This window comes from Geotrypetes seraphini, chromosome 3, assembly GCF_902459505.1.
Source record: "Geotrypetes seraphini chromosome 3, aGeoSer1.1, whole genome shotgun sequence".
Classification (NCBI taxonomy): Eukaryota; Metazoa; Chordata; class Amphibia; order Gymnophiona; family Dermophiidae; genus Geotrypetes; species Geotrypetes seraphini.
In genome coordinates, this window is record NC_047086.1 from 205,618,054 (window position 1) to 205,633,508 (window position 15,455).

Consider the following 15,455-nt stretch of genomic DNA (forward strand, 5'->3'; position numbering starts at 1 on the left):
AACGTTGTTGTAGTTTTTTTTTTTGGGGGGGGGGTTAATTACAACTATCCACATTTTCTAAGGTTCTTATTTTCTGCGTTGGGAAACGAAACTGAAGTGCTTATAACTTTAAGAACTCAGGCACTCCCTCTAGCTTTCTTACTCTGTAGTTCCAGTGTTTAGTATGCAGTCCTTGCTACGCATAAATTATGCTTATGACGCAGTTGCAAAAAATATATTCAAGTAAAAAAAAAAAAAAACTGCATTGAAGTTTCTATCCAAGGACGGTGTTTGCAAACCAGAATCAAGCTTTCAGTCTTCAAAACCCACCAAGCGGGGACAGAAAAAATTGGTTCACTGTAGTCATAAGAGACGTAATTTTTTTTTTAAATCCAGGACCTTCTTTTTTTATCAATGCAAATACGCCCTCCCCCCCCTTTTGTGTGGCAGCCAGAGCTCCCGACACCAAGCTGTGAGAGGAATTTGTAATTATTTTTTTCTGGGGTCAGCTGAAAAATAGGGCAGTTTACAAAATACGCCTCCTTTCTTCTCACGTGCAAATAAAAAAAAATAAAAAAAGGAAAAATTCACCTCAGAAAAGCCCGCGCCATCTCCGGTAAGTAGCAAAGGAGGGGGTTTTCAAGAGAGAGAGAAAAATGGGAGTTGTTTTGTTTTGTTAATATGCAATGTTCTTAATTAGCATAATTTATATATTTATGATAAAGGGAAAAAATAGGGCACGCGACCGCTTCCCCTTTTTTTCGCAGCGAATCGGGCTCGAGCCCGGCGTTTGCATTTGCTGAGGGGGCGGATGTTGTGTCTGTGTTTGAGAAGGGCATGCCGGCCATGACCTTTTTAATAGGTGCACCTGGCGGCCGTCAGATGTCTTGCGTTTTTTAAAGGATTAAAGTATACACGGTTCCTGCTTTAATTTTTTTTTGTATTCTTAAACCTTTTTCTACCCCGACTATCTTGCGCTTTTCCTACCTACTGCTGAGTTCCTTATTATGCAGGTTCCTTTTCTCATTTTATCCTCCACCCTCTACCCTTTCAAACTACAAGGTATTTTAAGTGTAATCCCTTTGGTCTTCCTTAGGATAGCCACCTGGCTCCAGATTCGCCTGAAAGGATTGATCCAGTCCTTGATTCAACTCACTGCATGCATGAAATTGTAGACTTGCTTTTCTTAGGGACGCAATTAGGAAAACAACTGTAAATTTCTGCATGCACTGGCAACAAAACTAGGACTGGATCAACAGGCAAATCTGGAGTCAGTCAGGAACCCTATTATCGGTTTTTTACAGTATGCATTCAAGTCATCAGTTGGTTACTGTACTCTTGTTTTGTCATATGTCTTTCAGTTAGCATGCATTAAATTTATGTTTGAATTTTATCATTACCAAGTGATTTATATTGACTGGGAGGATATCAGTCCTTCCTTCCCTTTCCTACTGATCTGCAGGCAGCAAAGGACAAATCCCAATTAATTTTTTGTCTTATTCACTTTTGGATCCAAAGATGTTAGTAAAACTTTTTTTCTTCTCTTCCCCCTTTTCTCTATCCTATTGTCTAAAATTTAAAACAGTAGGGAAAAATATTTGTTTAGTCCCTACCCCACCTTTTGATATTTACTTTACTCTCACATTATTTAATTTACCTTCCTCCATAGGAGCCAGCTTTTCAAAATGATTCCAGGTGCTAAAACCATTGGAAATTGCTCCTCCCTGGATGAAGTCAAACAGGCTTATATTCAGACTGCGGGAGATCGTTGTCAATTTCCTGTGATCTGCGGCGATACCAGAAATTCAATGTTGGCGCCATATCCAGGCATTGAATTTCCGAACTATTTTTGGCTGGCTGAGACATAGCTGGCTATGCCAATATTCAGCGGCTCACCAGCTAAGTCTCAATGATCAAAGATATATTACCCTTTTAGGCAGTTGTCTTTGGCCACCAAACTTAACCAGTGATCTGCTGAATATTGGCGGTGACTGGTTGTGTCACATCACATCACATTGGTCACTGACCAATCCAGAGACTGGGATATTCAGCATGAGATAGTTGGCTATCCCTTGCTGAATACTGGCTATGTGCTATTTAGACAGCTGGTAGCCAATCCCGGCTGCCTAAATGGTGCTGAATATTGGCCCCAAAGAGTTTGCTCAATATTGGGGGTGCCTAAGTACCTACGGAGCTGGCTTCTAAGCTTTCCTCTAATCTATCTCTTTGCTAGGGGAGCTCCAGGTTATGTAAAGGGGAGCATTACACTATGACCCGAAAGAGAAATGCTAAAAATGACAACATATCCCCCCCAATTGTGAGGGGGGGGGGACACACACACCAACATTTCAGAGTCCCTTCAGCACCATCCTGGATTGCAGTAGTGAGCTGCTGCCCAAAGAAGGCCCTATAGATGGCTGCGCCTCAGGGATTGTTCAAGAGTACTGGGCGCCCTTGGGGAATCTTCAATCTTGTGTTCCCTCCCAGCCTTGACCCTGACTTACCTACTAGCAGCAGTTCCAGCAGTATCCTGTTGGTGGCTTTAGCTCCGACATAGTGCTTCCTCCATTAAAAGATAGTAGATCCAGTGCTCTTCCCTCCTCTGTCTCTCCCATCTCCCTACTCACTTTCCAGCACTCACCTTTTTCTCCTCCTGCTCAACAGCATACTCCCTTTCTCCTCCATCCACTGTCCATCATCTCTTTCTCCTCATCCTTTGCCCATCACTTAGGCATTTAACTTGGTGGCCCTACTTTTCTATTCTTACCCTTACCATAACCAACTCTCCATTTTCTTTTTCCCCAGTTATCTGCCCTCCTACCCCCTTCATCATTCTTTGGCCACTACCTCTGTCCCTATCTCTTCCGCTCTGTCTCTCAAGATTTATTTATCATCCCCGACTGCTATTTTTATCCCCTGCTTCTCTTCATTCCCTACTTTCTCTTGCATCTACCCCCTTCTTCTCTCTCAGTATCTGCCCATTGTTTCTTACTCCTCCAGATGGTCTGCCTCTTACCCCTTCCCCTCCCCTTCTACTTTTCTCTGTGCTTTCTCCCTCAATATGTAGCCCTTGCCTTTTGGGTTAATGGAGTAGTGGGAGCCTGTCATAGCCCCCCTCTTCCTCCTCAGAGCTGGCATTGTGGGCATGGTTGAAATGTGTGGTTGCAGGCTCTGCTTTTCTTGATGTTGATCACATGATATACAGGCTTATTCCTCTCCACTCAGCTGACTCAGCTCTCTTTCAGCTGGAGAGGACCTGAGGACCCTCAGTTGCCACATTTCTCTATTCAACTGTCTCTGGTCTCTTTTTGCTGCCCCCAAATTTTGGCACCCTAAACAGCTGCTTAGTTTACATAACAGTAAGACCAACCCTCCGCCTTAACCATCCTGACCAGCTTGGAAGAAGGAGCAATGGGCAGTGGAATTAAGTCTGATAGGGATAGACTTTCTAATACTGTAGATTTGACCCTCCCTCCCCCTCCCAGAACATCCATCAATTCCCCACTGGCTTTGAATCTAGCTGAGGCTGGATATCTAGTGATCACCTCATGTGGCTAGCAACTCTGGCTCAGATGTCAAGTAATACCCAACTGCGCTTACTCATTTGCTGCCACCCTTTCCACCATTCCCAGGGATAACTCCAGCATGGTCAAAGCAAGAGGAGAGAAGGGAAAGAGGATAAGGGTAGGGATCTAGGGACTATATAAGCACATTTACTGGTATTAATGCCACTGAATTCATTTATGCTAATCCCACTGTCTCCCACAGAACCTTCCACCATAACAAAGTGATGGTTGGATAAGCTTAGGGAGGCTCTTATCTGTGAGGGCTAGTTGCACCATCAAAGCCCTAGGTGAGGTAGCAGACCCGGATGGCAAGAATCCCCTTGTCTTGAGAAACATCTGTGGCTACAGAACCAAGGCAAATCCCTAGGTGAGACCTCCACAGCATAAACTCCCCTTGAGTCTTATGGACCCTGGGGTATAAGCCCTGTGGAGGCCAAACCCTAGATAGGAGGACCACATCCCAAAAGAAACCCCAGAATTGAAAGGGACTCAGGCAGGGACTCCTCTATGATACAGCCCTGAGATGAGAAGAAGTCTCCCCCCTCCCCAATCAAATCAGTCTGTTGGGTTGCTTTCATTACAGCAGGTATATAGCAGCATCACTTTCTGTCAACGGTCCCAAAATCAGAATTGAGAAGCTGTAGCTTTTTTGTTTCATCTATTGGCGTTGGTCTGTGCAATGTTGCAGACTCTTGAGAAACCAGATGATAGACTAAAAAAAAACCAATAGGAAGACAGAAGACAGTGGTTTGCTACCTTGCCTGCAGCTTCTCACATGTGTAATGTATAAGGGTTTCAGCTGCTGTCCCTATACTATCTGATGTGAAAGTCATTGTGCTGCCTAGAGCATACTTCTGCACTATCCTCAATCTACAATGAGCCTGCTCATTACGATGTTGAATGGCTAGAGAAATCTCTGAAGGTGTCCCACCCTGTGGTGCGTTAGCCTGTCCAATGACAACTGCAAGATTATATTTTTATACCGGCAGGAATGTGTAGGCAGCCAGAAAAATGGTTGATAAGGATGTTTTGTTCATGGCAACATTGGCCATCACCCACAAAGCCTTAGTTAAAGGCATTAAGGTGGGGGAACTTTACCTCCAACTGGAGTCCCTGAGTGAATAATAGGTTATCCCAGGACAAGCAGGCAGTCTATTCTCACATATGGGTGATGTCATCAGCGGAGCCCGGATGCGGAAGCTCGCAAGCAGACTTGCTTGAAGAAACCAAAAGTTTCAAGTTGACCGCACCGTGCATGCGCAAGTGCCTTCCCACCCAGTGTAGGGCGCGTCTCCTCAGTTCTCAGTTTTCCGCAGAGCCGAGAAGTCAGTCTTTGACTCTCTGCGTTTAACTTCGTTATTTTGTGCCTTCTCTGAACCGCGGTTTGTATTTTTTTCTTCATGAATTGCTGTTCTTATTTATTTCTTTTATTTCTAGTTAAAAAAAAAAAAAAAATTTCAATCTTCCATCTGTTTGCCAGGGCAGGCCACTCGGCCGCAGCCCAAGAGCTTCGATCATGCGGCTGCTATTTTTCCTCCTATGTCCTGGCCTGTCACGGGCTTCAAGAAGTGTAGCCAGTGCCAGCGTGCGATTTCCCTTACGGACCCACACCGTCGGTGCCTCAAGTGCCTTGGGCCGGGACATCATCCGAAGTCATGCGAACGCTGTGCTACTCTTCAACCTCGAGCCCTTAAACGTCGTCATCTTTTGATGGAGAAGCTGTTCGAGATGGATTCTTCCTCTGATTCCTCGACATCGAAGACGCCCTCGGCTTCACCTTCGACTGAGATTCCTCCTGCTTCTACTGCTTCCACCTCGAGCCTCATCAGACCTTCGTCGTTTGCAGCGGCTCTCTCTTCGACGACACCTGATGTATCTTCCCCTGTTTCCTCGGGTCAGATAGCTCAGCAGAAAGTTCCAGCGGTGGTGCTCAAAGTGCCTAAGACTTCTAAGTCGAAGCACATTTACACTGCCTCGGTGGAACCTCCAGCCAAAGCAGGTGGTCCGGTTTCAGACGCGGATCCATTCTTGCCGGCTTCTTTCCAGACCATGTTGGAGAAGCAATTCATTCAGTTCCTTACTAATATGGGATTGAAGCTTCTTCCTCTCATCTAGCCTGGGCATTCAGCAGACTCCCGCGAAGTCGAGCCGCTTCCTTTGCCTCAGTCTGAACTTACACACTCTTTGCAGGGAGCATAGTCTCTGCGAGTGTCTGGTCTGGTATCCAAGCACGTGAAGCAAGGAGCAGAATCTTTGCAAGTGCCTCAGAAGGAATCCACACACTCTATCCAAGGAGCAGAGTCTTTGGGAGTGCATCGAGGTTCCTCCATCAAGCCTCTGGAGCTTCGCTCTACAGCCTCTAGTCCTATCCATTCTTTGGTGGCATCGGCTGCTTCTGTCTCCGAGGTGAAGTCTCCTCGATCTTCGAGATCTGCTTCCAAGCATCGTTCTCACCGACGATCGAGGCCTTCATCGAGGCATACTTCCAGGCATAGTTCTTCTAAAGAACGTCTCTCTTCAACTAAGCCTTGCTCTACTCCTACTTTGACTAGACCGCAGACTCCTCGCTTGAGGTCTCCACTTCCGAACCTCAAGGATGCAGCGGTTTCGATTGCTTCGTCCAAGTCTCCATATTCTTTTGATACCCTTTTTCCTTCCGTAGCTTCATCTTCGACCCAGGCTGCCTCGACGTCCTCAAGTCCTTCTCGAGACAAAGCATTGGCTATTGACTTGGATCTTCAATTAGATGCTGGTTTAAAATACTCTAAGGAGTAGCTCGAAGTCATGCATCTCCCTCAACCTCCGGCAGAGTCTCTTAAGCTTCCTCTTCACAAGCTTTTGTCTCAGACTTTTGGTCGATGCCTGGAGTCCCCTTATACCATACCGGCTGTTCCAGGCAATTGGACTCTAGGTATAAAACTGTACATCGTAAAGGGTTTGACAACTCACAGTTATCTCATCAGTCCCTGCTGGTCGAGTCCTCCTTGAAGAGGTCCCATCCTTTCAAGGTTTATGCCACCGTTCCTCCTGGAAGGGAAGGGAAAACTATGGACAAATTCGGACGTCGCATCTATCAAAATGCTATGATGTCCTCTAAAGTCCTCAAATATAATTTTCATTTTATTACTTATTTTGAGTTCCTCATTTCTCTATTACCAAAATTCTTGACTTATTTGGATACTCAAAGGCACTTTGAATTTCAAGAACTCCTTGCTTCTTTATCAGAACTCCGCTTACATCTCCTCCAGTCATCTTACGATGCCTTTGAGTTATCTGCCCGGGCAGATGCTTGCTCTGTAGCCATGCGTCGCCTTGCCTGGCTTCGTACCATTGACATGGACCCTAATCTTCAGGATCGCTTAGCTAATATTCCTTGAGCGGGCAATGACCTTTTTGATGAATCTATCGAGGCAGCTACCAAGAAATTGTCTGAACATGAAAAATCTTTTGCTTCTATTGTCGGATCTAAGCCAAAGCCAGCTCCTGCCAAAACTACACGCCCTGCTCCTATCTATCAACGGCGTTTTGCTCCGAGGATGGCTCCTTACAATCGCCCTCCTCTCAAAAAAACAGCAGCCTCAGAAGCAACAAAAACCTCAACCTTCTGCTGCACCTAAGGCTACTCAGCCTTTCTGACAGTTTAAAACCCTACCATTCTGTTTCTGACTTCTCTTCCCCCTTTAGGAGGTCGTCTCCATCATTTTTACCACCGATGGATGACTATTACATCCGACCTGTAGGTGCTCACCATCATCAGGGAAGGATACGCTCTTCATTTCACTCAGGTTCCTCCAAGAGAGTATCCTTCCAGTCCTACCCAGACCGCCCTTCTTCAGGAAGCTCAACCTCTGCTTCGTCTCCGTTCCATCTAACCAGTTCCTTTCGAACAGCAGAACAGGGGCTTTTACTCCTGTTACTTCCTTGTTCCGAAGAAGATGGGCAATATGCGACCCATTCTGGATCTCAGGGTTCTCAACAAATTTTTGGTCAAAGAAAAATTTCGAATGTTGTCCCTGGCATCTCTTTATCCCCTTCTTGAGCAGAACGACTGGTTATGCTCTCTGGATCTCAAGGACACCTACACTCATCCCCATTCATCCGGCCTCCCGTCAATATCTCAGATTTTGGGTGGGGAATCTACATTATCAATACAAAGTGCTGCCCTTCGGCCTGGCTTCATCTCCCAGAGTGTTCACCAAGTGCCTGGTAGTGGTAGCAGCAGCAGCTCCATGGAACCATGGTCTTCAAGTATTTTCCTATCTAGACGACTGGCTCATCAAAGATTCCACATCTCAAGGGGTTATTGTAGCAACCCAACGGACTACCTGGTTCCTACAAAGTTTGGGATTCGAAATCAACTTTCCCAAATCTCAACTTCAGCCTTCACATAATCTACAATTCATTGGAGCTATTCTGTACACTGTCCAACTCGGAGCATTCCTCCCTCAACAACATCTGGAAGCTTTTCTTCAACTCTGTCATTCTGTGTCCTCCCGGTCTTCCATCTCAGCGAGACACATGATGGTACTCCTAGGTCACATGGCCTCCACAGTACACGTGACTCCTTCTGCCAGACTTCACCTCAGAATTCCTCAGTGTACCCTGGCATCTCAATGTATGCAGGTTTGCGACCCACTTTCTCGACACATAACAGTCACTCCTTCATTGAAGCAGTCTCTCTGTTGGTGGATGCTCTCTTCCAATCTCTCCAGAGGCATGCTTTTTCAAACACCTCCTCATCAGAAGGTCCTCACGACAGATTCTTCGACCTACGCTTGGGGCGCTCATCTCGATGGTCTCCGTGCTCAAGGCCACTGGACCAGTACAGATCGTCTGTGTCATACCAATCTGTTGGCACTCAGAGCGATCCTCAAGGCTCTCAACGCTTTTCAACATCTTCACGACCAGGTAGTCCTCATTCAGACGGACAACCAAGTTGCTATGTCAACAAACAGGGAGGGACGGGATCTGGCTCCCTTTGTCAAGAAGCTCTGAAGGTATGGGACTGGGCAATCCGCCACAACATCTTCCTCAAAGCTGTCTACATCCAAGGGGCAAAGAATTGCTTGGCAGACAACTTGAGTCATCTTCTGCAACCTCACAAATGGACACTCCATTCCTCGCCTCTTCATCACATTTTTTCCCAGTGGGGAACACCTCAGATAGACCTCTTTGCAGCTCCCCACAACTACAAACTGCCTCAGTTCTGCTCCAGGATATATTCTCCTCATCGCCTTGAGGTAGATGCTTTCTTACTGGAATGAACGATCTCTTCCTGTATGCATTCCCTCTGTTCCCTCTTATTCTCAAGAATCTGGTCAAGTTGAGGAACGATCATGCCACCATAATTCTGATTGCTCCTCAGTGGCCGAGACAACCTTGGTACTCCCTTCTACTTCAACTCAGCAGCAGGGAGCCATATCTTCTACCAGTTTTTCCTTCTCTGCTTACACAGAGTCAGGGATCTCTGCTTCATCCCAACCTGCAGTCTCTACACCTGACAGCTTGGTACCTCTTAACATAACTCCTCTTTAGTTTTCTCAATCTGTAAGAGACATTTTAGAGGCTTCTAGATTTGCTACGTGGTGGTTTTCTCACGATAAGGAGCCTCAGGGTGCCTCCTTATCTTCTGTTCTGGATTATCTTTTACACTTATCCACCTCTGGCCTCAAGTCTACATCTATCAGAGTCCATCTCAGTGCAATTGCTGCTTTCCATCAGGCTATTGAAGGGAAACCCCTCTCTGCCCAACCCATGGTTTCCAGATTTATGAAAGGACTTTTCAATGTCAAACCTCCTCTCAAACCGCCTCCAGTGGTTTGGGACCTCAATGTTGTTCTTGCTCAATTGATGAAGCCTCCATTTCAACCAATGTCTACGGCTCATCTGAAATATCTCACTTGGAAAGTGGTGTTTCTCATTGCCCTCACTTCTGCACGACGAGTTAGTGAACTGCAAGCTTTAGTAGCTGATCCACCTTTTACCGTCTTTCATCATGACAAGGTGGTCCTCTGTACTCATCCTAAATTCTTACCTAAAGTGGTTCCAGAATTTCATCCCAACCAATCCATTGTTCTTCCAGTGTTCTTTCCAAAGACTCATTTTCACCCTGGAGAATCAGCCCTTCATACTCTGGACTATAAACGTGCTTTGGCCTTCTATTTGGAACACACCAAACCACACAGAACTGCTCCTCAGCTTTTTGTCTCCTTCGATCCAAACAAGTTGGGACATCCAATCTCTAAGCGTACCATCTCCAACTGGATAGCTGCTTGTATCTCTGCTATGCCCAGGCTGGATTACACCTACAGTCGAATCACAGGCCATAAAGTCAGAGCAATGGCAGCTTCAGTAACTTTCCTCAGATCTACACCTATTGAGGAAATTTGCAAAGCTGCTACTTGGTCCTCGGTTCATACTTTCACCTCTCACTTATAGTGTGGATACTTTCTCCAGACGGGTTGGCCATTTTGGCCAGAGAGTATTACAAAATTTATTCTCCTAAGTTGCCAATGCTTCCACCATCCCATTCTTGTTAGCTTATAGGTCACCCATATGTGAGAATAGGCTGCCTGCTTGTCCTGGGATAAAACAAAGTTGCTTACCGTAACAGTTGTTATCCAGGGACAGCAGGCAGCTATTCTCGCAACCCACCCACCTCCCCTTGTTGGCTTCTCAGCTAGCTATCTGAACTGAGTAGACTCGCCCTGCGCTGGTGGGAAGGCACTCGCGCATGCACGTTGCGGTCGACTCGAAACTTCTAAGTTTCTACAAGCAAGTCTGCCATATGTGACGTCACCCATATGTGAAAATAGCTGCCTGCTGTCCCTGGATAACAACTGTTACGGTAAGTAACTGTGCTTTTTCTGCAGCCCTCCAAGTACCTACAACTGCAAAATGTGGCCCTGCAAAGGGTTTGAGTTTGAGACCACTGTTCTAGGGCAATATGGAATTCATCCCCCCAAATTTGTAATAGTGCATATCATTACAGGGCAATAAGTTATCGAATACCCAGTGCAATCTAGAAACTGTGATATCTTCCTCTTCTGGCGCAATAAAAGTTCTCAATATGGCCCCATATGCTTGCTAAGTAGTACTTTATCCAGGGATGCCTAATAATTTCTAAGCTGACAATAAGCAAACCTGTTACCCCATCTAAGTCCCATATTGTTTTGTAAGTCCTCAAAACTCTGTAAAAGGTGCTTCAACCTCGATATACCTTCTCGTTCCCAAGCTTCAAAAGCTGTATTCTGTCGCCCAGGCCTGAACATAACATTTCCTCTAAGGGGCAACAGATCAGTCATGGCAGGATCCCCTCCTAAAACTGTAACAAGCCATTTCCATGCCCCCTTTAGTGGACACAAAAGAATACTGTCCTTTAGTCACTGGGGTGTATGTGCTTGGCCCATGTGCAACAAAGAATAAAAATGTTGAGGTGCATAAAATGCTTGTTCCATCAATACCGGGGTATAATGTTAGGAGTGTAAATCCAGTCTCCTATATGTTGAAGCAGGCAGGCATAATTATATAATTGTATAGCAGACATACCCAGTCCCTATTGTGACCACCCCCTTGTTAAGAACTGGAACTTTAGTATGGGAGTGTTTTTGGGTATTTTTTTTAATGTGCCCAACAGAAAATTTAAAAAAAGACGATTCAGTGCATGCGCATCTTTTATCAACGTTCTCTCTGTTTTTTTAATCCATTAAATTTTATTAAATTATTAAAGTGTACAAAAAGCAAAATCATAACAATGAAATATATTCATGGATGTGTTAGGGAAAGAAAAACTGAGTATAAACTCACAACAATATCATATGACATCCTTGAGCGAATACCAACAGTCTCAAGGGGAGAGATTGTAATAAATACAGCCATTTTGGCAATACCATTATGTGTATCAGTGTTATGGGGAGGCGTCTTCAGCCTTCGAACATTCGCTCAGTCTCCTGTATCAGCTTATTAACATTTATGGCCTCTTTTACAAAGCCGCGCTAGCAGCTGCGCTGCACGAACACCCCGAAGCCCATAGAGATTTAAAGGCTTTGGGGCTGTTCTTGCGTGGCTTTGTAAAAGAGGCTGTTAATGCCAATTGTATTATCTATGTAAGAGTAGTGTCTTATTTTTTTTACCTTAACTTCTTATTGTAAACTGCTTTAAAACCTGTGTGTAAAACAGTATATCAAATCAAATGTGTACACTAGTACTACAATATTCATAAAATTCTAATCAAAATCAATACAGATAGAAACCTTTGGATTGGAGGATGAATTTATTTTCTTATATTTAATATAGAAACATGATGGCAGATAAAAGCCAAATGGCCAATCCAGTCTGGCCATCCACAGTATCCACTATCTCTTCTCTTTAAGACATCTTTCTTGAATTCAGACACAGTTTTTGTCTCTACCACCTCTACATGGAGACTATTCCAAGCATCTACCACCCATTCTGTAAAAAAGTATTTCCTTAGATTACTCCTGAACCTATCACCTCTTAATTTCATCTTATGCCGTCTCTTGACGGAGTTTTCCTTCATTTGAAAAAGGCTTACCTCCTGTACATTAATGCCAAGGAGATATTTAAACTTCTCTTCCTCCCATCATATCTCCACTCTCCCTCTCCTCTTTCCTAATTTACATATATATGTAAAGAAGGAAGAAGAAAAAAACGTACTCGAGCGTAAGCCACTCATATACTAATGGCCACCATGGAAACATGATGGCCAGATGTTTATTTTTTATTTAAAATTTGATATACCGCTCCTGCATTTTACTGACCTAAGTGGTTTACAATGTATCAAGCTAAAATGAAATTAGGTACTTGAGAAAAACTACCTAAATGGCCATCCAGTCTGTCCATCTGTAGCATTCACTATCCAGATTCCTCATCACACACAGAAAAACCTCTGTAATACAATACATGGGAATAATTACACCAGATCACAAGTTGGCATCATTTATGATCAGAATGACAGTATTTCATTGTCTTTGAACTTCTAACTTTTGTTCTTGATTAATGAAAATATTCTTGGCAGTGCTTTTCCCTTGATTTTGCCTTGCACAGATCCCATAATTTTTACCTCCAGTGGCACAGTATGAAAGTCGGAGGTTCAAAAAGATGATCAGATACTATTTTAGATCTGACCATAAACCATGCTGATTAGCGAGCCAATAACATGGGCTACTGTTATTTTACTGCGGAACTCGATATGGACAGTGGTAAAAGTGTACTGTTACTTTAAGCTTTAGAAAGTTTAAGATTGCCTGCACCGCGCATGCGCGAATGCCTTCCCACCTGATGCCGGCTTGCAAGGTCATTAGTTTTTCATTTTCCGTGAAGTGAAGATGTATCTGGACTTTGTCTAGTCGAGTTTGCCTTCCTGCTTCATATTTCAATAATGTCATTAAATCCTTTACATTTTTAATTAAATTTCTTTCTTTTCATCTTTGGGGCCTGTGGGCATTTTTGAAGCCTTTGTCCCCACTGTTAGCGTCAACAGCTTTTCGGCCTTCTTTTCATTTGGCCCATGCTGCTTTGTCTTTCCTGCTAGATCTATTCCCGATCTTCCGGGCCTAAAAAAATAAAACAAACAAAAATAATAATAAATGCTTTATCAAAAAAATGTTTTATTGTTTTTGTTCCTGCATTTTATTTTCTATATGAAGATATTAGACCTGGGGTCGGGTACCCAGCAACTTGGAGTTTTCTGCAGTACTGATTCCTAGCGGTACCGGTGGATCAACTTCGACATCAACATCACAGGCATATCTTGCATTGAGTCTCTTGATGCAGGCCTCTCCTTGATGTCATCGATGCAGGCTGTCATTTCTGAAGCGTGCCTCTTCTTGAGGTTAGTAACGCTTTGACACCCTGCAGAACCTATAGTACCAGCTGAGCAGCATACAGTTCTGGTGCCTCCTTTTCATGGATTGATCTTCGGTACCATCATAATAGCTGTTAGTGCCGGTGCAATCACTCACCGTATGCAGGGGAACTGTATGGTGATTACAATAAATTTGGCCTTGCTGCCCCTTTTTCTCTACTCGGTACCAATCCAGCTTAATTAGCATAAGACTGCTTGGTATCGATCTATCCCTGCTCTGTCTTATTTGCCTACATTGAGGCTCGGTATCGATGCTAGATTTTACTTCAGTACCGTTGCTGCTCCTGTAACTTCATTTTCAACAACTGGTACCGGTTCTTCCACTGTCTCCCTTGGTGCAGGCCTAACCTCATCATTCACTATGGTTGTCAACCTACATGCTGGTTCCTGCTCTCCATAGCTCATCGATGCATATTTGACTTCACAACTCTTGCAAATTCTATAAACGATATCCCAATTGTAGGCGGCCTACTGCTGCCTAACCAGCCAATCATTATGCACGTTTTAAAAAAAACAAAACCCCACATCCCAATGCAGGTGACCTAGAAGAGCAATTCACTCTCTCTACAGAATTCAATCTTCTCCTGGATTTGATGAACCACAAAAAAACACCCCTGTGATTTCCATGCATCAACATCTTTCTTCCTTGTCATGGACAAGTTTTAAAAGATTCTTTGCAGGATCAATCAGGTTTTCACCTACAAACTGTCTTTTTCACCTACAAACTATCCGCAGCCTGCGCGAGGATGGCGAAAAGGCGGCTTGCAAGGTCAAGCTCCTGCTGCTGGGTAAGTCTGCCTCAGCACTCTTGAAGACTTCTTCCTCCCTTTCTTTCGTGAGAGCGACGCCACTTTCCTCGTGCCTCTGCCGCCAACGGTGAGACAGGAAATGCGGCTCTTTGTGCAGCTGAGCCTTCTTTCATATGCCCTTTTGCTTGTTGCCCGCAGCGCTAGGAAGTTTACAGAGCCCCTGACTCGCCCCTTCCTTCTGGCCGGCCCTGCCTAGCAAACAGGCCCTTGGCTGCTTCCTCTTTTATGCTTTCCTGCTCCATCTTGTTTGATCCTTATTGAGTTTAAGATGAGTGGCCCAGTTCTCTAAATTTGAGAAACATTGCTGAATTACTGCAAAAGCATCTTTCATAGGACCAAAATTTTTAACTTTAACTGTAGGTTTTAAAAATTTGGACAAATGTTGAGGTAGACTGTAGAAACTACCGGTAACTGACTGCCTATTTATTGGAGAGTAAGTAGCATGGAATCTTGCTAGTTTGGGGAATTCTGCTAGATCAGACATATGCAAACTATGGCCTGCGGGCAAGGGTTCTGCTGTACGAGGGATGGGAGGGAGGGAAGGATTGAAGCTGGGCAAGGGTTCTGAATGAGGAATGGGAGAGAGGGAGGGGGTTCTTTCTTTTTTTCTGCCTTAGCCCTTTCTCTTACCATCATCATTCTGCGGCAAATCATACCCCCTACCTCCGGCCCCTCTGGCAAATTTAAGAACCCATTGTGTCCAACGAGTCAAAAAGTTTGCCCACCCCTGGGCTAGCTTCATAATTTCTAGACCTTTTTATAAACCTTTACTTATCCATTTGTAGTTACATGCACCTCCTATTTTGGAGCATGTCATAACGCTGTATTCACAGTTTCATCATGCATGTGTTCCTATCCAGAATTACTTCAAGTTGAGACGTTTCTCTATTACGAGTCTCACCTCATTTATCTATGTGTATATACTCTTCTACTTCATAGGTCGCTAATATTGAGTGTAGCCAGCATTTCCCATTTTTTTGCTACTCTTTATGTAGTAAATAAAAAAAACGGAAGGACTATTGGACTTCATGTTCCACCGCCAGTATTTCTATCTTCTACTTTTAGGTTCTTTCTCATACTGACTTGTCTTCCTCCTTATTGCGCTCCTTTGGGTGAACATTTGGGTGGAAAGTGGGATTTGAGGGGATAGCCAAAAGGCAATAATGGAAATTGAAACAATAATGGGTTTTGGGAGGTATGGGGAGTTAGCAGCAG

At 44.3% G+C, this 15,455-nt stretch overlaps 1 protein-coding gene across 5 annotated transcripts in view; it reads left to right on the plus strand.

The window, feature by feature from the left end:
* The first annotated feature begins 213 nt into the window (after positions 1 to 213).
* POU6F1 (POU class 6 homeobox 1) overlaps positions 214 to 15,455 on the plus strand; it is a 243,556-nt gene continuing 228,314 nt past the window's right edge. For all 5 annotated transcript variants that reach the window (XM_033939750.1, XM_033939751.1, XM_033939749.1 and 2 more), the window contains exon 1: positions 214 to 595. The gene's annotated coding sequence lies outside the window, so the exon portion shown is untranslated. The remainder of the gene's footprint in view (positions 596 to 15,455) is intronic.